This window comes from Perna viridis, chromosome 9 (genome assembly GCF_037379345.1).
Source record: "Perna viridis isolate PV_CMFRI_1.1 ecotype Kerala chromosome 9, ASM3737934v1, whole genome shotgun sequence".
NCBI classification, from domain to species: domain Eukaryota; kingdom Metazoa; phylum Mollusca; class Bivalvia; order Mytilida; family Mytilidae; genus Perna; species Perna viridis.
In genome coordinates this window covers 13354890-13381613 of record NC_142453.1, presented here as the reverse complement: position 1 = coordinate 13381613, position 26724 = coordinate 13354890, and the positions used below count along the sequence as shown (strand labels likewise).

Below are 26724 nucleotides of genomic sequence, written 5' to 3'. Positions count from 1 at the left end.
TTTAAGATAGTTAACTTCATCGAAGGACCGAGATTTAAGAATATCTAAAAGATCTTAAGAGTTTTGTAGGTTATAAGAAAAAGAAGCAATATCAAAGGATAAAGGAGGAAATGACATAGATATTATGATACGATGAACCCTTAAAATACGACGGACGAAGAACAAATCGTTCGGCACAAAAAAAGTAAAAAGTGCATACGGATGAACAAACTGCATGACCCCACATAAACCGCGGTTTTGAGTAAGGTGATCATGAAGGGAAAGCAGTGTTTGCTTTTCCGAGACACTCTTCATGCCGTTCGTTAAAGGTCAGTTGTGGTCAAAAGGAAGAATATCTACCGCAGACGGAGGGTGTGAGTCATATTAGATATTGACACTTCATATTAGTCAATTGGGTCATAATAACGGATGTAGAACTTCAGTTGGGACTACGTTTTATATGGGCAACATATCTTTGTGCAGGTAGCATCGTTGTAAACCAATCAAGACAACCGTTGTTATGGTGTAATTGTCAAGTAAAGTTTCAAATATCTTGGTACAAACGTTTTTAACATGCTTTTGTAAATAAATTGTTCATTGTATTTGATTGTTTTTTCTTTCGTTATTGTGATTTTGACTAGTGTAATACAGATTTCACTTGAATTTCTGATGGAGCTTAATATCCCTTAAATAATATTTTATCGATATATTCTCGACTTTCGACATACGCAGTTATCTAACCTGAATCGAGTTATCGTCCTTGGCAGCAGGTATATCTACTTCCATTATCGACCAAGAATGGGGAAAAAACTACTGCGCTATCAAAGATTGCCACAATACCAACGGTATAATAGGACGTTTTGGTATACTAGTGAAGCTACACCATCTCCCAAAGGATAAAGGCCTACTCGCAACGTGGTTACGTGCCATCAGCCGTATAGATTTTAAGCCAAGCAGCTACACGCAGGTAAACAGATATAATGTGTGAACTGACCAAACATACCTACACCTTAGCTGGGTTGATTTCTTTTTATCCAACTACCTAACTCATTCATTAAGTTTGCTATATTCCCCTTGCATCCATACTGTAAAACAGTGAATTGGAAATGGGAAATGCACATGAATCATGACAGAAAAAAATGTACATTTATATGTATTGACTATTGTATTCCATAATCTACATTGTCCCTCATTTTTTAGTTCTGTGCTTGCCTTTAGGCACTAGCTTGAAGGTTGTGTATTAGGTTTTAAAGTGTGATTGTTTTAAGTTCACATATACTCCAGTTCGCCTCAGCCTGTTTATCACTATCAAGGTTTTTTTTTTAAATAAGTTTTTAAAATTAAAACATTCCTTTAACAAAATGCCATTTTATTCATATCGTTCTGTACTACGATTCTCTGTTTTTAAAAATGAAAACAGGATGACTTGAAACTGAAGTATGCACATGTTTCCTTTTTTTAAACAAAATTATGTTTTGAATAATAAGAGGCTGGTTATTAAAGATTCATTGTATATGTACAACTGAGTACTCTATTTCATTTTATTGTGCTTCTTGGTCTGAACATTTTATATTGGTGTACCAAACCTTGATCTGTCAGTGTATTTGGCCCTGGTAGGGTTCCACGACTTTGTATATATGATTTTAGTTGCTTTATGTTCCTTGTTGTGTATGTCTGTTTACCTTGTCTGGTCTTTGTCCCTGAATTACATTCTTTTGATTACCGCTATAACCTTGGTTCCCTTGATCACTCTTTTACATACATTTGCTTTCCTCATGGTCATTGTTAAGATAAATGTATCAAATTGACAGTAGAGACTGTATAATTATATTTTGTTTGCAGGTTTGCTCAGATCACTTCCCATGTGGTAGAGGGAAAACCTGGTGCCCTTGTTCCTGCCGCAGAAGATGACACCAGACACTAAGCCCAGAAAATCAGTAACTAGCAACAAAGATAGGTTTTGGTTCAGTAGTCTTTGTGTTGAAGATGAAAATGACACCATGGAATTCACTTACACAAATCAAGAATTGTTTGAACAGGTATCAGTTTTTGTACACAGGAGGAAGATCCATCCAATGATTGGTAAGGAACAATGTCTTAGTAATTAAAAGTACTACGGAATTCTATCATGCTTGAACACAAAAACTATCAGTTTGTGATCATGGCTACATTTTGCATGTGCAATATATGTGTACATGTAATGTCTTTTATACTTAAAATTGACCTGTCTAGCCATTATTACAATAATTACATACATGTATAATTAAAATTATTTCTATGTGTAATAATTGAAATATTTAAGATTCTCTAACCTGTTCTGGTGTCTGGGATTACATTGAATGCATTAATTATGTTACGATAGAAAACCATGCCTAATGGAAATAACTACAACATGTGCATGTAATATCTCTTAAAGAGAGTTAAAAGAGTAATGGTGTACATTTTGTAATGCCTTTTATGAACCTTCTTACTTCATTGATCTCCCAACTTCATAAAATCTTAATGTTGTATTTCTTTAATTTTGAAGTCTAAAATATAATCCTAACTGAACATTCTGCAGCTGAGTAAAAGTTTACATTTTCTGTCAAATTGGAGCTTTCCCAACCATACTCCTTTTTGTTGTGTAAACTTATAAAATCAGTGACAGTTCATCTACCTTTTTGGTCTATAAAGCTTTTTGTAAGTTGTTTTTCATTCACCACAAAATATCATTAAGTTTAGGGTTGTAGTTGTATAAACAATTGCACATGTAATTTTTTTTTTATTAATTTTTCAGTAATTCAAATGACCAAAATCAATGAAAATATATCCAGTGATGCAAAATGTAAAATGGTTGATGAAAGTGTACAAGTTTGTTGTCCAGAAATTACCATAGAAGACATAAGATATTCAGATGATCAGGTTCTTTTTTATACTGGTCACCCGAACTATGATACATTCATTGCATTTGTCGTAAGCGTGGACGATAAAGGAGCGAGGTTTAATAAACATACCAAACCCGAATAATTACTAAGTAATTTATTACATATGTGTACCTGTTGAAGTCTGTAGTGAATCTGCTGAGTTGTTGCTGAAGTGTCCCAAAGTCTCATCTGAATCTCCTAATTGGTCCCCGAATAGATGTTATTCGTTCTTCGTTTATCTCCGGAGGTTGCCGGTGTATTGAGGTTACAATTGGGGGAATAACTAATGACCCGTGTATACGACACATTATATGATAGCTTATTGAAGATTGGTGCAGACAGAATGGATGTCGAAAATGGAACTTTAACTTCTAATCGTAAACTTAGGCTCCTGGATGAATTTCTGATGGTGCTAATGAGAATTAGACTTGGCCTACTTTTAAGTGATTTAGAATTTAGGTTCAAGCTGTCATCTGGAAGAATTTCAAGAAAATTTAATTTCTGGATAAATTTGATGAATCAAGGATTACGATCAACAGTTTTTATTCCTCCTTTAGAGATAATGCAGTCAAAAATTCCAAAGTGCTTGAAAAAGTTTTCAATTACCAGAGTTATATTGGACTGTACAGAGATTTTCATTCAGACGCCTTCATCACTCGAAAACAAATCACAAACGTACTCTAATTACAAATCTCATAATACTTCAAAGTCCCTGATTGGTGTGAGTATGACAGGAGCAGTTGTGTTTGTCTCTCCTTTGTATGGAGGGTGAGCGTCTGATGTGTATATCACTAGAAACAGTGGTCTCATTGATTTGTTACAAATTGGGGATGCAGTAATAGTTGATAAGTTTTTTTTTTCATCTCCATACAGATTTGAAAAAGAAAGGAGTTAAACTTTACTGTCCACCATTTTTATCAGCTGCCAAAAAACAGTTTACAAAGTCTGAAATTGAATTTACCAGGAGAGTAGCATCTGCCAGAATTCATGTTGAACGAAAAATGGAACAGATCAAAAACTTCAGAATATTGCAGGGAATTATGCCAATAAGTTTGAGTGGTATGGCAAACTCAATTTCCTTTGTGTGCAGTGCTTTGACAAACTTGCTTCCAGCTTTCGTGTAGTGAATAATGCATTATTCAACAAAATTCAACATTTATTACATTTAAACATGTTGGAAGAAATTCTTTTAAAGAACTTGTGATCAGATTTTGAATAGAAGTGATAACAATAAGGTCCTACATCATGTACATGTATACAAGTTTTGTTGCTGTGGTTTTGAATGAATATTTAAATGGGTTGATTTTCAATAATATTTTCTGCAAATACATCATTGAACCCATTTGATTGTGAAATTTACTATATCATTGTATATATAGTTACATACTAAGGTCCTAAACAAGTAATGTTTTCTCACTTTTGAGCAGACCAGAAATCGATGGTAAAGGAAAGCTATTGCCCAAACTTTACGACAAACGTGATGACTTTTCATTCAGAATTGTCAACTTTCCTTTCATCTGTGGCAACATCCCGTCGGCTCCTGCGTATCACAACTCATACGTTATGCCAGAGCTTGCCGAAACTACGCAGACTTTTTGTATCGCGCTAGAACTCTAACAAATAGACTTCTGGAACAGAGTTATGTTGCTACAAGATTGAAGTCATCACTACAGAAGTTTCATTGTCGTTATCATGAACTCGTGGATCGTTATGGTGTATCCATCAGCGCCATGAAAACTGATTTATTCAACGGGTCATAGTTTTCCTTCCCTAGTTTGTCTACCCCGGACTTGCCTTTTTATGAGCAACTGGGCGGGTGTTTCTAGAAAAGCAGAGGACGCTTACCCTGCCGATGCACCTGGTCCATGCTACCAGTTTTTAGTGGAGTCCGAGTTGCTCATTTACTATTGTTACTTTGTATGTATGATTTTAGTTACTTTATGTTCTTTGTTGTGTATGTCTGTTTTCCATGTCTGGTCTTTGTCCCTGGATTACATTCTTTTGATTACCGCTATAACCTTGGTTCCCTTGATTACTCTTTCATAATTACCACCAAAGGAGGTCAAAGTGTTTATCTATTAGATTAAATAAATAGTACCATATATTTCTACTCCAATCAAGTAACACATTTAAAAGTGTATATACCTCTTTTTATCAATCCTTTAGATGCTTCAATAATGAAAGGGACCATGTATGTTGCATAAACTTTGCTCAGTACTGGTCTTATTGCAGACCAGTAGTCTTGGTCAAACTCTATCTCTACTATTTTAAAGTCTTTTAAACAATATATAACAAAATCACACTTCATTGCCTGACATATTGCCATTTGGCCTTGTACTTGAGCGTAATATTTGTGTGACCTTTTCTATCGTATTTCATTGTCGTCGTCGATTTCATAAAGGAAGTCGCGGTCTTTACAGGCATCCCGAATGGATTTAAAGCGCCATTTATACGGACATTTGATCTTCAAGACCCACGACCTACACGTATCCGTTTTGTTAGTAACAATGCCATCTGGACTTGCTCCTAGATAGCAGCATGATTCACAGAGAAAGAGACCACATTCACGCACACTCACATTTTCATTATGCCGTAGCTTTTTGTAGGCAACATACTATTTCCTTGCAATAGTCTCTCGTTTTCTACCCCATTCCAAAGCAGGAGTATCAACACATTTGCGTTTGTTTGAAAACTGTTCTAATAGTTTGTCAACGTTTTCCTTTTTTCTGTTTAAAATTGCATAAAAATTTGAACTTGTAATTCTGAAGTGTCTCGCGGATTGCCAAAGCGGATTTGGATTTTGTCCTATTGTTCTTGTTTCAATTTCTTTTGGAATGTTTGAAAACTTTTCAATGATGTCACTTTGTCAAGATTTTTTTTTGGCAATAGATAGCAAATCAATATATTTGTCCGATTCTTTAATAATAAGTTCTGAGGTTGAAACCTCTTCAAATCGTGATACATTTAGATCATCCGAAATATCGATATTATTCAAAGGCGATGGTATTAGATCGAACAGTACTGGATTGCAATTGCGGAGATTCCGAGTTTAGAGGTCAATGTGACGAAGAATTCAGTCGAGGTTTAATTGATTTCAATTTTTTTCTTATTTTGACTTACACCAAAATCCTCTCCATACTTATTTTTTTAAATTGTAATTCAGTCACTTCCTGTTGGTTCTTTCTTCCTCTTTCCGACCTTACTCAAATCACATTGCTTAGGTGTACATGGAACTTTGGCCAATTTATTTGCATTAGCCTCGAGTGTAAATGGGAGACCTGAGATGTGTGTGCAGCCTTCGCCTAACCTAAAGGAAAAAGAACCTTCACTTGTCAGACCTCGACAGACGGTTTAACGCCACTCGCAGTCTAAACAAGCAATACAAATACTGACTAAGAGATTATCAAAATAAATTAATGCTAATAATGAATTATTTCGAAATAAATGAAATAATTGTTTAATCTTGAATACTTTATCTTATTTTATTTTATTTTGGCACATACGCACTGAGGTTCGAGGGGTAGGGGTACTTGCATGATTATTGAAATGTGGGATTTAATAAATAGAGTGATTCGAGTGCATCTGAGTGGTAGAAACCTTGCCATAATTTATGCAGACCATATGAAATTTGAGATCGAAAACTATCCAAGAAGGAACCGGAATAATTCCAAGCTACCAAACTTTATGGGTACTTTACATCATATAATGTCAAATTCCAATTTTACTTTTAAAAGTTCTGTATAGTTATTCAAAATTGCTGAATGTGAAGTACCCTCCATCAACACTGACAAAACGAAAATATGATGATATAGACCTGAAATCTATGCAAAACGAACTCTTCCCGGGGGCGGGTTAACTTGACTATAAAAATGCTGTTTTTTTTTTTATTTCAAACTCCTAACCGAAATTATTCAGGTCATTTAAATTTCTTGACCAAAAATGATGCAATGAGGTGAAAAATCTTGACCCGGAACTATCAAAATTGAACAATCCTAAAGGTCAATCAGAAACAAGGTTAATTGTATAAGCCAAAATGTTCAGAAAAATAGAGGATTTTGACTACAAATTTCAGGAAAACGTATAGCCGAAAGACTTTTAGACTTAAGAGCTTTGATGGTTAATATCAAATTACTCAAGGGACTTGAATTGTAGTAATACACACAGATACTGTCATTAATACCAAAATTCACAAAATCTTTATGATCTCTTGTAAGCCATTTATCTAATTCTCGACAAGAAGTAGTTGCAAGTTGACTTATCGTCAGATTTTCATGATAATTTGAAACTTTCTCTATATCAAAAAACGATGAAGAATATATGAAGTAATACACGTATTAAATAACTGTTTTCACAATTACTATGTCTGTTTTTGATCCTCTCACAATTTTAAAAGAACGACACTTCATCGGACGTATTGTTGAAAAAAAAATTACTGCGTTATAATTTTATCCACCTCGAACGTGAGATTTTAAAAGCAACTCGTATGGCATGTATAGGACGCTCTCTCTACCGATGCTCATGGTCTATGCTCTTAATTTTCGGTAAAGTCCGATTACTCATTTACTTTTATATCTGTAAACATGTTATTTTTATTAATTCTAATACCGCTCATACTAGGTTCCTTTGATTACTCATACAGACTCTGGCTATTGATAAAACTAACTTCCGAGAATAATAGTTGTGTTAATTATTGAATTGTCGTAGTTTGCTAGATATTTTCAATTCTCAAACATTGGGATTGTATTGTATTTCAGGGAATAATTTCTTCCTATGCTCTAGTACCGAGTTATTTTCAGTTTTTTGTTGAAAAAAATGGTTTTGTTGAAAATATAAAAATATATTTTGTCAGATTCATTTTGGACTTGATTTGATAATGGATCGGATTACAGAGCGGTAGTTTTGTTGTTACCCATTTTAACCACTTTCGTTTTTTAAAACTCGTATCTGATGGAGAAACTAACATGCATGAAAGAGATGTTAAAATATTACGAAATGATAAATGTATACACTTAAAAATGTAGGGACAACTTTTTCGCTGTACCTGTGTATAGTGATGTTTTGAAGGCAGCTGCAACCTGCCCTGTGATGTGTGGGTTGCCTCGTCGTTCATTGAAAACAAGGGGGTGGCCGTGGGCTGACATTTTAATTCCGGTGGGGTTATTATCTCTTTGACATATTCATCATACCTTTTATCGTTATACCCTTTTTTCGTTGAAATATTTCTTGTTTCCACGTACTGTTTAAACGGTTGTTTATATCAACTCACTCTGATTGAAATATTTTGGTTAAAACTTGTGAAAAAGTCCTCACTTGCAAAAAAAGCGAGAAGCCCAAATGCTCAAAAACTCTTTTCGTTGGGAACTGTCACTCGGAAGCCCCCTTTATTTGAATTAATCAAATCATATGAAAATACAATATTCACAACCAAAAGGGATTTGAATGAAAATTTATTTGATCATTGTATATCGCGCCAAGCATATACATATCACATAAATCGTATAAATCAGAAGAAACAGACGGAATAAAGCGCCAGCTTCGATGACACTTAACATAAATCAAATTAAACAATCGTGTTATTGTGACCGTACTTTGATGAAGAAGTATAGGCAATGAATTAGATATTGAGAAATCTACCATTGATGTTTTTGTCAAAAATGTCACAGTTACAGTTACAGTTTTTTCCAACTTTACTAATTGATTGCCACTGTGGAAATTTATTTCAATTATGTAAGTCGATTACGTCATCTAGAAATTAGCGTGAATTTAAGGTATTTTTGGGGGTTAAATTTCTGAAGTTAAGGGATGATTATCCATGCCATTAAAGTTTCATTTCTACCTCATCCTAAACTGCTCTTCAAAAGCATACACAACTTAACAAATACACACGCATTCTAAACAATCTTCTCATATAGATCTTATATGACATTGGAAACTTATTCTGATTGATTCAACTCAAGTTTAATAAATTCTGCTTTACTCTGAATTGTCTTAGCCCTTTGAAGCGTATTTACCATTTATTGTTTCTAGCATATTTATTGTTATAAAGGTTTAAAACCCTTTGTTGAGATGGGATTTGGGATTTCAAATTAAGGTTGAAACATTCCATTTAATGGAGGCACAGCATTAATTTTTAAAGGTTTTTTTTACGTATATTTCCATTAGTCGAATACCTTGAAATGTTTTTGAAGATATACTTAGACAATACCCTCTGGATTTAATTTATATTTTTTTCCATTATACTTGTATAAAATGCCTTGAAATAAAATCCTCCTTTAATCAATTCTAAAATATAATGAAGGCTGAATATAATTCAAAAGAATAACAAGATTATTATTGAAATGATACTCAACTGTACAAAGGCTGCAAACAATTTTAACTGCAAAAAATGAATAAAAAGCGAAAACATCATTGCATGAATGAGGTGTACCATAAAGTATTTTCTCCAGTTAAAATCGACTATTTCTACCTTATTTAGTTTAACATACATCTTTTGTTTTTATATATGTAAACTCTTATTAACGTGACACCATACATGCTTATTAGCTAATGAAACTATAGTATAAAGATATTCCGCTATGCGTTTTGGACTGCTTGATGTTTGCGATATTACTCCATGGCCGATGTTATACGAACAAAAGATATACAACATATCCATTGCAATTGGTTTTTGTGTAATTTTGTCGCATTGTCTGTTAAATTGGGTTAGTCGAAAGGCGACTTTGCACGTTCCTTGTGTTATTCTACCATAAAAAAATTGGTGATTTCATAGACAGACGATCGCTAAAATTTCCGCCGTGGCAGATGCCAAATTTCAAGCGACTAAATATTCCATGTAAAAAATTGTATAAATAAAGATTTTTGAATATCGTAAAATATGGACTCGCGTTGTAATTTCAAAATTATGACAATCTCGCCGAGGTTCGTTTGTTTTGATGTGTTGATTAGATATTTCGCTACATTCAAATTTCTCTCATTATGAAACCTTTGATACCAGCTCTACGAAATTCTTAGGTTGTTAAATAAGTACATGTAATTATACATGTTATCCATATAAAATAATTTCATTGTATCGGCAATTAAAATGTTTTTGCACTTAGTTTCTTTATGTTAATACGATTACAACTGTTATCACATTTAACAAAAAATATCATTTAAGGATTTTGTTCTCGATATTCCAAACCATGTAATAGACGTAGGAAATACTGTGAAAATCAACCTTTAAAGCCCTGGAACAAATTTGAATCGTTTATCAGTTGGAAACTACTCATGGGAAATATTAACATTAAACCATGAACAATAAGCTGGCTTTTATCAGGGTTCTTCCACGCAACGAAATTGCTTTTTTCTTGTCATCTATGAAGGATCAAACAAAACAACATTCAAACCATTTAAAGAGAATAAATGAACTTAATGAAGAAACCTACATAGTAGCTAGTATTGTACTACTTAGTGTGGGGCTAAAGCAATCCAGGAACGACGTTTTAATCGAGAAAAATTCTGAGAAAAAGAACCCATAGAAAGACATAACAAACTTTTATTATGCATTTAATGTGGTATAAACCATTATCTATTTTTTTCTGAAACCATCATTGTAATTGTAAACAAAATAGGGATATCAAACACTCAAAAATAATTTTTAAAAATCCATTTGTTTTAATTTATATATATTGTAAATGCACACTAAGTCATTTTGTAAACTTGGCCCGTCGCATTCTCCACGATTAAGAAGCTTCTACTTATATCAAAATAATTCAAAATCAATTAATTCATCGAGTGCAAATAATTTATTTTCTTTATTTCAACCATTGTCATTTGTAAATCGATGAGGCATTTTCTTTGATTTTATTTCCTGACGGATAATAATCATATTCAAAAAGTATTCCATAGATAATTTTATCATCTGTCTGATAAAATGCAGTAAAGTGTAAACGCAAAGTAATGATTGCTACATCAAGTAACTACGATATCAAATCATAGACCTTAATCAAGACATCAAATATTCTTGACACAATTCATGATAATTCCCGCAAAAAAAATAATTGTAACTTATTTATCTTTTGAAATATCTATTAAACAAAGGGTTCCTTGATAATGTGAGTTGACAGTTAATAAACCCAGAGTTTAACAATTCTAATCAAAGAGAATCTGAGTGATGAAAATTTATAAACCTTTAAACTTCCACTTATTTATTGCATTGCATATTTCGAAAATTTTGCACGGCATTTATACTTCAACCTTTCGAAGGCATTCATATAAGATGTTATGAATACTTCGATAACATGCTACAATATTTATAATATAGCACAAGTCAAATGACTTTCTATCGCATATTTATCGTTATATGGAAGCTTGAAAACATTTGTGAAATAAAAAGTGTATGTCATGAAAATAGCCCAAAATAGTCAACTCTGTTAAAGTAAACAATAAATGGATCTTTTGTGCGTTTAATTCATTGTATTGACGTCTTAATGGTGCCATAGTTATACGTAATTAAACAACAAAAAAGATATAAAATAAAGTGGATTTTCAGAAACAATAACATCAAAAACTATGTACACAACCAAGAACAAACTTAATCAACAATTTTTTTGGCTGTAGACACAATATCTGTGCAGGAATTACTACCACCAAGTTACCAAAAAGTACAATTCACTGTTTTCTAGTTTTTTATGGATTCAATATTCTAAATTTACAATTATCAGATTCTACATACTTTCATATTATATTCAGTCGTAAGCTCTTAATGCCCTTTCTTCTTTCAAAAGGATATAAAAGTAAAAACAAAGTTAATACAATATTTTCTTTTCTAGATAATGGAGCTTTACCTTATGTTGTCTGCTGCTTTACTTGTTGGTACTGTGTTATGTCAGTCAAGGTAAATATAATTTCGGAGAACAAAATGCATGCTTAAGTATTAGTACCTATGAAAAAAGTATAAAAAAAGGGGGATTGAACTCAAATAAATTAGTTTGAGATAAATACTGTAATCTGATTGACTAAAACATTTTTGTTATATCTCAATGGATAACAAATTATTGACACTCCCCTATTCAGTTAAATTCAGAGCTACTTTTCTCATGTTTAAAGATAAAAATATGTTTTAGAATTAATTTATAGGATACATTATATATATATATATATATATATATATATATATATATATATATATATATATATATATATATATATATATATATATATATATATATATATATATATATATATATATGGATATAAAAAAAGTTTGTCTATTGAAATATAGCATGAATTTTCCATGCACTATATAAAATGCGCAATAAACAATATGCACATGGAAAATTTATGTTATTTTTCAATAGACACATTTTTTATTATTGCCAATTCTTAATTTATCGATTGGTCGTTTTTCGAATATTATGGAAAAGTAATTTTCTCCAAATGAAAACAGTGATATTTATCTATCTCATGTACATTTTAATGAGTTCACGATAAAAAAAGTTTGAAAACTCGAATTGAGGATTTCCTAAATTTCCACAACCGAAATTTCGACCAATCAGATTGCTTGAAATTTTATATTTGACAAAAAAACAAGGGACATACATGTAAGGAAGATCTCAATTTGATATTTTTTTTATGAATCTGTGTCCCGAATTATCAGTGATTCCTGATATCATCAAAACTATACTAATATTGTAAGGCTCGTTGAAAGTGAAAGAAGAGAGATCATCAATGAGTGTTGGATGTTGCTGATCAAATTGTTACAGACACTCTTCATGTTGCACGTGAAACCGTCCACTTATAAAATGAACATTTTTTATGTTGGCAGCATATTTTGGTTCCAGTAGTTTTTGCGTTAATTACTCCGCTCACTCTAAACAGTCAGCGTAATGGTGACCATATTTACAGTAATTAACTCTCTTTTCGTTACTTCGATATCAGTAGGGAGATTAATTGAAGAAACATGTTTACTTAAACAATTTAGTTTTTCATTACAAACCATTTTGCCTTTCATTTATATTTTAGGACAGATTTCATTAAAGCTTTATTAGAGGACTACGATAATCGTATAACACCAAATTTTGAACAAAGTAAGTTAAGTTTACATTAACATGCTAAATTATAACGAAGCTTTTTTTTATTTTATTTACGTTTTGGTAAATCCCAAGTTAATGATTTCAAAGTCTTCGTGACAAAGTAACAGTTTCTCTGGCGGAGAATTCAATCATCATCAGACAATAAATATCAATGTTTGTATTTCAGTTCTTTCAGATCATTTTTATAAAGAACATCTAACATATCAGCATTTAGCGCTCCAGCTACTCCAGCGAAGATTATACAAAATGTGATTTATAGTTGGAAGGCCAACAAATATTTATTTTTGATATTTTGTTTCAATTGCCATACTAAACATAAATTAACATTTGGTTTTTCATATAACCCATGTTTTTGGGAGATACAAATTATATAGAATGTACCATATAATTCAAAATCAAGGAATATAACTCTGTACATGACACTGAAATACAATAGAAACTATTTCATCATATAGACCAAAAAACACCTTTAGAACAAAAACTATAAATTGTAGCCTTTTTTTTTTAGGTGCATCACATATTACAGAATTTGCATGATTCTTACAAAGAGTGCTTCTTTAATCTTTTTATTTGATTGCACTTAACTATAAACCTCTTTTTCATCAGTGTAAATCCCATATCATATATTCGACACTAATAATTTTAATGAATAGAGTCGAACTACTTTTTGTCTAGCCCCGTGCAGGTCCGGGTGTTAAAAGAATAGGCTTGCAGCAGCGCTAAGCTTGTCGTAAATGGCGACTAAATAGTGCTCAGAACCCTAGCTGGGGGCTAGGGCGCTCTGCCCACAGAGCAACTGGGATGGGTGCTCCAGGTGGTGGAATGGGGTACCCCTGGCCTGTTATATGCTGGGGTTGTCGGGCTATAATACGGAAAACCTGACCGCAAACCATAGTGGTGCACCGTGTTGGGAAAGATGCCACGTTTCTCGCACATTAAAGAACCCTACTGTGGTATTCTCCCGGAGTAGGAACCATAGGGCTCCGCCACAGGAGGCTAAATTGCCCGACCCTACCCAACTCTCCCTATTTCCAGTGGCAATCAAAATTTGTCGACCCCATTGTCCTTGTGCCACATCCCTTTTTCATTTCATCATCATTTCATGTTCATTTTATCATCAATTTCATGTTCATCGTCTGAATATAGCTGAAATATTGCTGCTCGGACGTTAAACCCCAACAAACAAACAAACAAAATTTTTGTCTAATGGCTGTTTATCTGTTTATAAAATTTATTAAAGATAGACATAGATCCTGCCGTGCTAATATTTGAGCAAGTTCGTTCAATACACTTCCACAAGAAAAATGCTACAACATCCCATACAAATTTGGTTGAACAATGTTAAGTTCTTTTTGCAGAGTTGATGTATCTACCTCGCAGAAAACTTATCGAAAGGGTCAATTACAAAATCGAAATTATATTTAATTATCTATTTTTATTGTTAAAAATTTATGTTTGTAATTGTTTGAAATCTTTTTTTCATCGATTGTCAGATATACCCACAAAAGTAGATGTTAGTTTGTTTATCAATTCCATTGATTCCATTAGTGAAGAAACTATGGTAAGTTTTTATATATATCTAACACGAGAGAATCTTAAAATCAACTCCGCCAAGGTGGAATTTACACTTAACATTACCGATATAGTTTGAATAAATTTTTCAGAACTCAAAACCAGTAGAAACGATACTACATTTTAGGAATTATTACCAAGAGAATTTTATATGTAAAATGTCACATCCGCTAGATAATAACAACACATGGCAGATGAAGTAAAAACATTCACTAAGTAGTGATAGAGGTCTCAGTCTTGTATTCTATGCCCCATAGGCTTCTATGGTATACCTTCAATTTTCATGATTTTTTCCAGAGCAATTCCAGCATTTTGTAAACATCTTCCTCTGTATATTTGGAAGATGATTTGAAATTATTTCTTACAAAGAGTATGAGGAATCTCTACCAAGAACTATATATTTCTATCTAGGTGTACCATCTTTTTCGAAAACAAAATAGACAAGGAGTTTCAATCTAACTTTTGACCATGTTTTTCCATTAAGGAAATTTCAAAAAATAATGTTTAATTCCATTTTAGAAAAAAAAGCACGCACTTTGATACACCAGGACAGGTCGAACTAAAAAAGATTTTTTCTACTTTTACTTTTATTTTGAGTACATAAAATAGATCCCTTTTCTGGAGCATTATTTTTCATGAAAATACTGTTTTTCCTCAAAAGCAAGTTTTTTTGTGTCATACCTTGATAATTACCCTGTACTTTTGATGAAAAATGATAGCCATTTCCCAAGAATCAAAAACAGGAAAAGGCAAAAAGAAAGCGCACTATATTTTAAGTCACCATGTTTTGATGTACACCCGCTCAGGAGTGTGTAATACAAGACTGATACATGGAGACTTCATTGTAGTCGTAATGTAGGCGATGGTAAATCAAAGTTAATCTTGCTCAATTAAAATCGCAGTCTATATATTTTCTGTCACGTGTAAATAACGTATAACCTTAATACTGCCCCTAGATAATGATATTAATTTAAAAGAATATACGTATTGTAGAGAGCGTTATAGATAGTCTAAGTAAGGTGAATGTTTCTGAATAAACTGTTCGATTTTACACAACGCAACCAGAACTGTATTTCCGAGTAAAATGAATTTTATGATGACACCAAAATTCTCTATAATTCAATATGGAAATGGGTATTAGATGGTTTTATCGCCATATATCACGTTTCATAGTGATGAAGTTCGACTACCAAAAGTTTCAAAAAGATTTATAGATCTTATTGTGGTATCAGTTTATCAATATCAGCATTTCTATCTATTACATGAAGTATAAGTATGCTTTTCGTGGTGAGATGGTGTTGTTGACAATATTATATTTCCGCTATAAATCAAAATAACAGTCATTATATTATATCGATGTTTATTAGGTTTTATATCAATGTTTATTAGGTATTATATCGATGTTTATTAGGTATTATATCGATGTTTATTAGGTATTATATCGATGTTTATTTATGCATTAAAATTGCAATTAGATCAATTCGTATGCTAACATTTAGAATGCAATGGTTTGGTAGTTTGTTTGGTAGTTTTTTTGTTAAAGGGTTATGTCATTTAAACCAGAATCATTTAGAAAGTATTTCATAGTTTCTACATCGTTATTTTGTTTGTGAAAAAATAATATTTTACACATCTTCCACATCTATCAAATATTTACTTGTATTGAATTCAAATTAATCAACGATTGAATAAAGCAATATTGATTAAATGAAAACTAATTAAAGCTTCACTTGAAGCCTTTTTTAGAAATTGGACCCATTATCGAAATAACCCAAAAACGTCGTTGCCGCGTTTATTAATAAAAAAAGTAATTCTTTGAGATAAAATAAACCTGATATTTATCAAAGTGAGGTTGGAAACATTACAAAGGAATCACAGAAACAAATGATACTTTTTCAGTTAAGATGAAAAAAAATAGATTACAAAAACATGCTTAATCAGTTAAAAGGCTTCATTTGTAAAAAAAAAAAAAAAAAACTTGTTTTAATTGAAGGCAGTGTCTTCAATTTAATCTTAATGCATATTAAGATTGACAGGGATGTTGAAACAAAATGAATTGTAACCATCCCCAAAATGCTAAAAAGCATCTGAAAGAATTAGGACTTTCAGATTACATGTATTTCCAGAGTATGATATTTCCCGAACCATATCGATTAAATGATTGGTATATATTCTGATGAAGTTCTCTCTGTTATGTCTGCTATTGCCCAAAAGTTTGAACTATGTTAAGCACTGGGTATGTTAATATTGTAGAACAAAACACTGTTTTTCCTGTTTTGTTTTGTTTTGTTTTTTGTTTTTTTGTTTTTTGGTTTTTTTTTTCGATGTGTAAAATCGGATCATTTACACAAAACAAACAAAAGTCAAATTTTATGTCAAGTTTGTGAGTGAAAAGTCCGATTTTATACACCCTTCAAGTCTGGAGGAAAAACATTGTTTACTCTTACAATTCTAATCCCAAAACATTTATCTTTATTTTTCTTATAGACTCTCTTTTATTGAAATTTATATTGCAAAGGCGACTATCAAGCGACAACTTTGTAAATTTTAATATTCGAAGTAAATACGGGCCACTGATATTCATTATCTTTAAAAATGCTGATTTGAAGATACGATTTGTACATAGAATTTACACTGTTGTAAAAACTGTCATCGCAGAGGTCGTAAATCTCAAAGAATTTGTTACATTGAAAATAAGAACTAGTTTTAGAATGCACATTCAGAGGTGAAAAAATATAGAAAAATATAATGTATTATTTGCAAATCAATATAAAACACTGCAGTTTTGGACGTTGATGGAATTGTCGACTCCTCAGTGTCAACTTGCTATACAAAATTTTGTTAAAAGCAGTTGATGTGAATTTGATTTTAGTTTATTCATTTTCAAGCGCAATTTAAAATAATGTACAAGCATACCATTAACCATCTCAGCATTATTTCGTAATTTCGTCAGAAACATCAAGTTTAATTGTAGCGACATTTTACAGTGACAAATATATTTTATTTTTATTAACCGGGAATAAAATTAAGATTCTGCAAAGTATTTATATATGTGACCAAACGAGCGAACTGTTTTTGTTTAAGGTTTCATAAAATTTGCAAAATTGGTTATGGATATTAGTTTCTTCAATAGGGACGGATCATCAGTGATGTTCTACATACGTAGATCATCTGTCAAAAGCATATATGATTCAAAATCTTTCTGTTGGGAGTGACGTATACAATAAGGGTGTGATTGTTTGAACTTTTCACGTAGAAGCACACCCGGTGTTATTACCGTGCAGTATCAATAAAATTGATTGTAATTTGAGTACACACCGAAAATCTTATTTATGCTTCGAAAACCATGTTCACATCCGTCAGGTTTTATAGAATGATAGATAGTTGGTAATTGTCAAACTTGCCCATTTTGAAAAGGGGAGATGATACTGACAATAAAATGTAAACATTTAGTATATTCTGTTTATATGAATTTTTAATTTCATAAAAATAGTATAGTCTCGAGTTATTGTTTAGTCTGAGCATTACATATTTCACTTGATTCAGCAGTCCTTTTCACAAAAGAGTAAAATTAGTCGTAAGTTATGACGTCGTAAAGATCAGTGTAAGGTCAATACAAACGATTTTTTGTGAAAAGTATTGCTATATCTTGCCTTTTTAGATAAACGGTCTTTCTGTTTACTTGAATTTGTTTTGTTAAGATATTAGATGAATAAATACTTTATTTTATCAGAAAACCTATGTGTTCAATAACATCTTCATATCGTCATATTATTTCACGTGATTTTGTAGGATTTTACCATGAATGCCTTTATACAACAAGAATGGACAGATAGTCGTTTAATTTTTTTCGGATTCATTGAAGCTGACTATCTGGAGCTAGACACGGGACTCATAAAAGAAATCTGGGTCCCAGATTTGTATTTTACTAATGAGAAAATTGCATTATTCCATGATGTTACAGTTCCCAACAGGATGATGCATCTTTATAGCAATGGAAGGGTTGTATACAGAATAAGGTTAGTATTCACACATTCATCTTCAGCTTTGTAAACGCATTGCTGTTTATTTCCAGTTGAAAACCCTATTGGTTCAGATTCCCAGTTTTTAACAGGTGCACCTGGTCCATACTCCCGGTTTTTAATGGAATCCGTGTTGCTCATATGTGTTTGTTACTTTGTATGTACTATTTTAGTAACTTAATATTCTTTGTTGTGTACGTCTATTTTGGTCTTAGTCCCTGGATTGCTTTCTTTTGATTACCGCTAGAACCTTGATTCCCTTGATTACTCTTTGTTGGAGGCCGAATTGCTAATTTACATTTGGTTTTTCTGTGCGCGTGTTTGTGTGTGTGTTTGTGTGTGTGTTTGTGTGTGTGTTATCCCTGTCTTGTATTTATTGTATTATTTTAAGTTTAACTTTGTTTGGTATGAACTAGTTTCAATTTGGATGTCTTTTCCAGTTTTATTGTAAATATTTTCCCAATAGTAATAATATTTGTGCAAATTTACGAACACAAATAATTAAAACATCTATGTTTTTTAAAGCCAAGAGTTTTCAATAGCAGAGTGTTTGGAACATACCCATCGACGTACAGTTTATAAATATACGGCATTATTTAGATATCTTCTATACAATGTGTTCTTCTAGGGTGTCTCTTAAAGCATCTTGTCCAATGGATCTTTATAAATATCCGATGGATGAACAAACTTGTTCTCTATTTCTTCAGAGTTGTAAGTAGTTCTATCAATATTTATCTACAATTATAAGAAATCAAAAGTTTACGACCAAAAGTCCCTACATATAACTTAAAATACAACTGAAATAAATCCCAATAGAGTATTAGTTAAGCATACCACAAACAAGTAAAAACTTGAACATTAGCAATATACATATACCTTAGTTAGCCAACAGATTTAATAAATTACGGACCATGAAGATGGTCGGTGAGTTAATGTTTTTTCGCTTAATTTTAATTTGTCTGTAAGACAAATCTTGAAAATGTACGCAGGTTTTTTTTCAAAAGGAGATCCTTTGACTTAAGACAAGAACTACTTTTGTTGTTTAATTGACAATCTGAAGCATATATAGGTTGCCATTCTGAAAAGACGGCAAACGCGGTCAAACATTCATTATTGTCTGATTATTATGAAAATTGTTGTCTAGATTATTAGACTGATTCGATCAATAATATGCATTGCAATTGATAACTCCGTATTTGTCAAATTTTAAATCTTGCCACCAATAGTGCCGAATCATCAACACTGTCAGATATTTATGAAAATTAATGTATACATGTAGTATGAATATTTATTTCAAATGAGAACATATAATAGCAGAAGTCGACTTCTACGCGTTTTGCGGAATTTCCAATTACTACAGTAACAGATGATAATTAATTCAAAAGAGCTTCTCTGTTATTTATTACTTGATGCTCTCGTTTCCTTTCACAGTTGCATTTACAACGAATAGAATAATATTATATTGGAGGAATCACTCCGCTGTTCAGCGAGAAAATAGACTAGAGTTACCACAATTTATGCTGATATCTAATGATACAAGAATGTGTAATGAAAGTTATGGCGATTCTGTCATTAATGGTATGTTATAAGTATCTCTCAAGTTGCAAGGATTTTACACTCCAAGTATTATAATTACACTAAAATAATTAAACTAAAATGACACAATAGCAATTAAAACCAATTCAACTTATCTTGCTTTTTCAACTGACTGTGCGTATTTTAAGAAGGTGTCATTGCTGTTGGCAAAGTTCATTAATTTTACGTAATCAAAAAATATCTGCACCGTTGGACATTCCTTTGATAATTTTTATCTTTGTTCCCTTAATCACTTTTTTTTACAAATTGTCTTAAATAAAAAGTCATAATAAACGTTTTAATGTTTTATTAAGTACCAGTCTATATAAAATTCAGACACTGCCAATGATATGGTGATTCATGGTATAGAACAATCCATCGATCAGACAATGCTTTTTTGGTCTACATATACCATTTTTTTAATTGACAATAGTCTTTTCTGTATTTAGATCTGTACTTTTGAGAAAACTACACTTTAATCTCCCGCTAAAATTAACCAAATCAAACCAAATCAAGAACGATAACTCTTGCAAAGTGCTTATTTCATGTACAATCTATATTAATTTTATCTCAAAAGCGCAAACCCCAGATGAAAACAAAGACAGGATATGTGATCTATAACAGTTTCTGAACAAGAAATAAAACAAAATTATGTGAGTTTTTGACATGCATGAATCATCTCTTGATTTTTATAAAGATTGCTACTTAAATTTTCAACTCATGGTATGTGTTTTGTAGCAACATTTAGCTGCATTCAACTCAATCTCCACTTTCAAAGAAACATAGGATATTAAATGATACAGTTCTTTGTTCCAAGTGTAATGATCGTACTCTTATCCTGGGTTTCCTTTTGGTTGACGATTGATGCAGTGCCAGCTCGAATATCATTGGGTATATTGACAGTCCTTACCATGACAACTCAGAGATCAGCCGGTACAGCATCGCTTTCGCGGGTGTCCTATGTAAAGGCAATCGACGTTTGGATGGGTGCTTGTTTGGTTTTTGTCTTTGCAGCGCTTTTGGAATTTGCTTTCGTTAATGTTATGGAACGCAGACAAGTCAAGCGGAAACAAAGTGTACGATTAAATGGAGAAAAGAAAGCATGTTTGGTATGTATCAAGCATTATGTATAAATAATTCGATTCAAGTGTTTGAATACGTAGACGGTCATATTTGCAATATTCAAAATAAAAAAGGGAAATCCTAAAACATTTGCAAATGTTGACAAATGAAAATGAAGTCATTTTAACTAGTTTACATAGGTTTTTTCTTTAAAATGTTCCGGAAAGAAATTGCGTGGAAATATTTTTAGCACCTTTTTCTTGCAATTTTGTTATCGCATGACAAGTTGAATACTATAAAAAAAAAGAGAAATATTTAACATTTCTAAGTTGTATTTAAAAATGAAGCAGCAAAGAAAAAAAGGGAATTTTTTACGGTTTGACCCTTGGCAAAATATAATGTTTTATCTTTGTTTTCTTTATAGTGTTTAGTTGCTTTTAGTGGGTAAGGTATTTTTTGTTAAGAAAAGAAGCCTTACTGTTGTACAAATTAAAGTTGATGGATTGATATAGAGAAACCAATCGATGATTTTTTTCTTACATAAATTATTCATTAACTGTCTTGGCGTTGGAATATTATCATCAAATGACGTTGAAAACAGAATGCATCAAACAACGTTGAAAACAGAACGACATGCATATGCAATTTTTGCGTTTAGGCGAAGTTCCAATAAATTGACAGTATCAAATAATCTCGACAAACGGATAAGAGAAATGTACATTAGATTTTATATATTTACCAGAAGCTTGTATAATATTTGTTTTAAAAATTGAGATCAAGAGGTGGAAATGGTCATGCATTCAAAACGTATTGTTTTAAATTAAATAATTAATTCCATTTTTGACTGTCGTAAGTACTATAATTCCAATATTTAACTAAGAATGAGTGCTTTTTATGTCATTTATATAAACATTTTACAGGACAGTATGGAAAAGAACAACAATACTAAGACTTTGACAGGGAAAAGAAGAGCAAAAACTATTGACAATATATCCAGAGTTGTCTTTCCTTTATCGTTTGCTTTGTTTTGTGTGTTATATTGGGTATACTATGTCCTGTAAATAAACTTGAACATACAGACATAGAGCTCATGCCAAACATTTACCAGTCATTTGATGGTATTTTCAAATTCAATTTTTTATTCACACTTTACTGTACAAGTATGTATTGGTTATATACTGTACATATTTACATGTACCCACCATACTATCAAGCTGTTAAACGTGCATATTTAATCCGGTTATATTAAACTTCGTCTCAAGAATTCGAATTTTTTTAAGTGTTTAAAGTGGATAATTTTAATTAATTTGGTACCCATCATTGAAATTTTACAACTTATACAAATCTCGTTTGATATAGATCAGAGAGGCGGGGGCTAAAAAGACTAAAATGACCCCAATATAAGGTTTCTGATCTTTTGTCCTGAATATGTGTGCATTTGAATTTCCGATAGACAATCTTATTATAAAACTGTTATTATCAAAATTGCCTCCACTTCCTTTCACCAAAACAGCGTTTATATGTTGCTGTGTACTCAATACACGCAACATATACAAGAGTAATCAAAGGAACCAAGGTTATAGCGGTAATCAAAAGAATGTAATCCAGGGACAAAGACCAGACATGGAAAACAGACATACACAACAAAGAACATAAAGTAACTGAAATCTTACATACAAAGTAACAAAAACAAATGAGCAACTCGGACTCTATTATATTTGGGAGCGTGGACCAGGTGCACCAGTAGGGTAAGCGTCCTCTGCTTTTCTAGAAACACCCACCGAGTTGCTCATAAAAAGTCAAGTCCGGGGTAGACAAACGAGGAAAGGAAAACTATGACCCGTTGAATAAATAAGTTTTCATGGTGCAGATGGATACACCATAACGATCCACGAGTTCATGATGACGACCATAAAACTTCTGTAGTGATGACTTCAATCTTGTAGCAACAGAAGCCAATTTGTTAGAGTTCTAGTGCGATACAAAAAGTCTGCGTAGTTTCGGCAAGCTCTGGCATAACGTATGAGTTGTGATATGAAGGTTCTGAAGGGATGTTGCCACAGATGAAAGGAAAGTTGATAATTCTGAATGAAAAGTCATCACTTTGTCAAGTTTGTCGTAAAGTTTGGTCAATAGTTTTCCTTTACCATCGATTTCTAAGTGTAGGTCAAGATATGAGGCTGACTTCACAGTGTCTGTAGTATCCTTTATCTCAAGTTCTTTTGGGTAGATGCGATGTATCAAATCCCCGAAATTAGGATTGTTCAAAGATAATACGTCATCTATATAGCGGAAACTGAGATTGAAGGATCTAGCCAAACCATATTCTTTCTTCTGATCAGCTCAGCTATAAAGTCAGCCTCATAAGAGTGAAGGAATAGGTCAGCAAGTAAAGGAGCACAATTTGTTCTCATTGGAATGCCGACCGTTTGTTGAAAAACACCTCCACCACACTAGACAAATGTGTTGTCGATTAAAAATTCCAGCATTTTGTAAACATCTTCCTCTGTATATTTGGAAGATGATTTGGAATTATTTCTTACAAAGTATGATGAATTTCTTCCAAGAACTATATATTTGTATCTAAGTGTACCATCTTTTTTTGGAAAAACAACAATGTATAATGTTTTTAAGCCGGCATTTTAATTGAGTATTGGGAATAGAAGTATACAGTGTTGAAACATCATAGGTTTTAATGCTATTACATTCAAATAATAGTCTTGAACTGATTGTCTCCAAAAGATCTTTCGAATTTTTCAGGATCCACATTGAATTAACACCACTACGGGAGTAACAAGTGTTGTGGTAGGGCTGCTTATGGAGTTACAGTACATAGACGGTAAATCACAATCATCGTTCTTGGAAGAGAAACCAAAAGAGGATAACACAGATTTATTGTTTTCCACAATCTCTTCTTTGGAAAGTGTGATAGCAGTATATGTCTTATCACTGCTTTTATTTTCTAGTCTAACTCTGATAATGAACATTTGATTTAAAACGTTTTGCAGACAAAAAAAAATTTGGGGCTTTGTCTGCTGGTACGACAACATATTTGTCATATATAGAAGACAATGTTTTTGCTACATCGGGGTCTTTGAAAACTGATGTGGCTTTGGCACTCATTGACCTACTTAAAACTTCCATTCGTTTCAAAATTAAAGACCTCACGGACTTTAACCACTCTGACAGCGAATCAATGTCTTCTTGTTCTCGTTTTATCCATTGTCTTGCATAGTCCTCAACAAAAATATTTGTCGGTGAAAGAACGTGAAGTTAACAGTTTACAACTTAATTATGGGTTAGAATATTCACAATATCCAACGAATAGTTCATTATAATGACGGCAGAGAAATGTTATAGCATCAAGTATACGGAAATTATTTTTTAATTAGTTTAGCTTATGAATTTAAGGACAGATTTTGACCAAATGTGACCAAAATGTTAATCAAACTAAAACATTGAAATCATTAACTTTTCTAATCAGACACGTAACAGTGAAAATGAAAGGGGCGATATAATCTGACAAATATTTGCAATACAAATTATTTCACTATGTAAATGTTCATAGAAGACGATGATATTGTCTCAAAAAAGGTCTTGTAAAACTTTTATGTGTACTAGCTTGGTTACATATGTAAGTTTTAATTCAATTTTGGCACCAGAAAGGAATGTTGTTGGATATATTATGCCGGTGTCATATAATTTTGTATTTGATGGTTACATTTGGATTCACTCCAGTAGTAGAAAGATGTATAAATGTATTCATTCACGAGTTCACTATAACTTTTTTATATGCTTGTACATACATAATAGGGCATACCTTTTAATATTTCATGTTCGCGTTTTGTTATTTTGTTTGTTTCTTGTTTTATTAAAAATAGGTTCATATGGTTTTTGTTCAGGTATTTGTAATATACAGTTGTACAGACTTCTTTTGATGTTTTATTCTGTGTTGAATTTCTTCAGTGTCCATGTTGTCCTTGTAAAAAGTGTATTTTGTTGTTAATGAATTAAAACTACATTTGCTTTTGTCAAATATCAATTTACAATAAACATTTGTTTGCTATGTGTTTGAATTTTATGATTTATAATAATGGTTCCCATGGTTTACTGGTCATTGTGTCAACTAAGAGAATGCATTTCCATGAATTATCCGACATGGTTAATTTAAACTGTCAATTGATCATAAGCTACACACAGAAAATGTGAATAATTATCGGCAGTCCACAATTACAAAAAGGTAATGTGAATTACGTATACAGCTAATATTGAAATCACACTCTCCTTTGCTTCTAAAATAAATTCAGAGAGTTGCCTATATGATATTTGATCCGCTTAAGTACGAAAGAATGTACTACTATGCTGCATTGCGAACCATTGAACAATTGCTGTTTCACGTTGTAGATGGTTCCTTTTAACTGCGATAAAATTGAATATGGAAAACAACTGCAGCGAACTGCAAAGCTAACAAACTATTGGGAGGTATGACCAAGTTCTGTTGCCCGTTGTATTGAACCGCAGATTATGGTATTGTAAGTAGAACAATCCTGTTGCGTGAAATGACCAATACGACAAGTTGATTGAAATGAGGTCTTTTACACAGAAATATATAAATGATATAAACCAGCAACACGGAAACAATTTCACAGAAATATTGAACAAACATGTTTCAATAGAAACAGGAAAACCATGACAAAAACTTTACCATGTATGAACAGAGGACTACGCAAAGACTTTTACACAGAACTGATGTTATACGCCCACAACACAAAAAAAACTAAAGAACGTGAGAAAAGTATTGAAAACAAATTGGTAACCCCCCCTTTCCCCCACCAAAAAGAAACTCGACCAGACAATAGTTGTTTTTCTAGAAAGATGTACAGGTAATGCAAAAATGACCATTTTTGGTCTGTTAAACTATTTTTCCCAAAAAGTGTCATTCAGGTTATAATAAGATTGTACTACAAGAACATTATTGAATTTTAAATAACACAACTAAAGTTCCCAACACTTTTAATAACATTTTCAACAAAGATTTGAATGAGTTATAACCAATCCACATACCGTAGAATTATTGATATTAAGACAGAAAGAGAAAATTTATATACCGTATCTTTACATTCAGATAAGGTAAATGAAAGTGATGTTAATTAGATTTTTTTATAATTGAATATCAGAAAAGCGACAGGTGCAGATGGCATACCAGCTTAGATTGAAAAAAAAATTGCTAAACTGAAATTGTACTTCAGTAAACTAGTTTAATAAAGCTTACTATAGACAATTGACTGACTGAAGCAGACACAAGTAACACCTACATTCACGAAAGATAGCCCTTTGTAAAAATCAAATTACAGGCATGCCATTGTATTATCTTTTTACTCAAAATATGTCTGTGTGTGCTGTTTCTATGCGTTGTATGTGTCTTGTACATTTGATACATTTTTTCATTCGGTAACAGCTCACTAGAACTTAATTACTCTGTCATCAAGTATGCCAAACCCAAATAAAGTTTTCATATTCGCATTCGCACTATAGGAC

General features: G+C 32.1%; 2 pseudogenes across 2 annotated transcripts; both read left to right on the top strand.

Moving 5' to 3' along the window:
- Nucleotides 1–292: 292 nt before the first annotated feature.
- Nucleotides 293–4340, top strand: LOC148606853 (uncharacterized; annotated as a pseudogene). The gene is made up of 5 exons (XR_015915366.1): nucleotides 293–308; nucleotides 747–946; nucleotides 1822–2061; nucleotides 2756–2924; nucleotides 3189–4340. The product of XR_015915366.1 is annotated as an uncharacterized LOC148606853 (transcript).
- A 7232-nt stretch (nucleotides 4341–11572) lies between these two features.
- Nucleotides 11573–25163, top strand: LOC148606852 (glycine receptor subunit alphaZ1-like; annotated as a pseudogene). Its single transcript, XR_015915358.1, has 8 exons — nucleotides 11573–11757; nucleotides 12885–12949; nucleotides 14449–14516; nucleotides 18320–18546; nucleotides 19178–19260; nucleotides 19981–20127; nucleotides 20863–21233; nucleotides 22107–25163. The product of XR_015915358.1 is annotated as a glycine receptor subunit alphaZ1-like (transcript).
- The last annotated feature ends 1561 nt before the right edge of the window (nucleotides 25164–26724 follow it).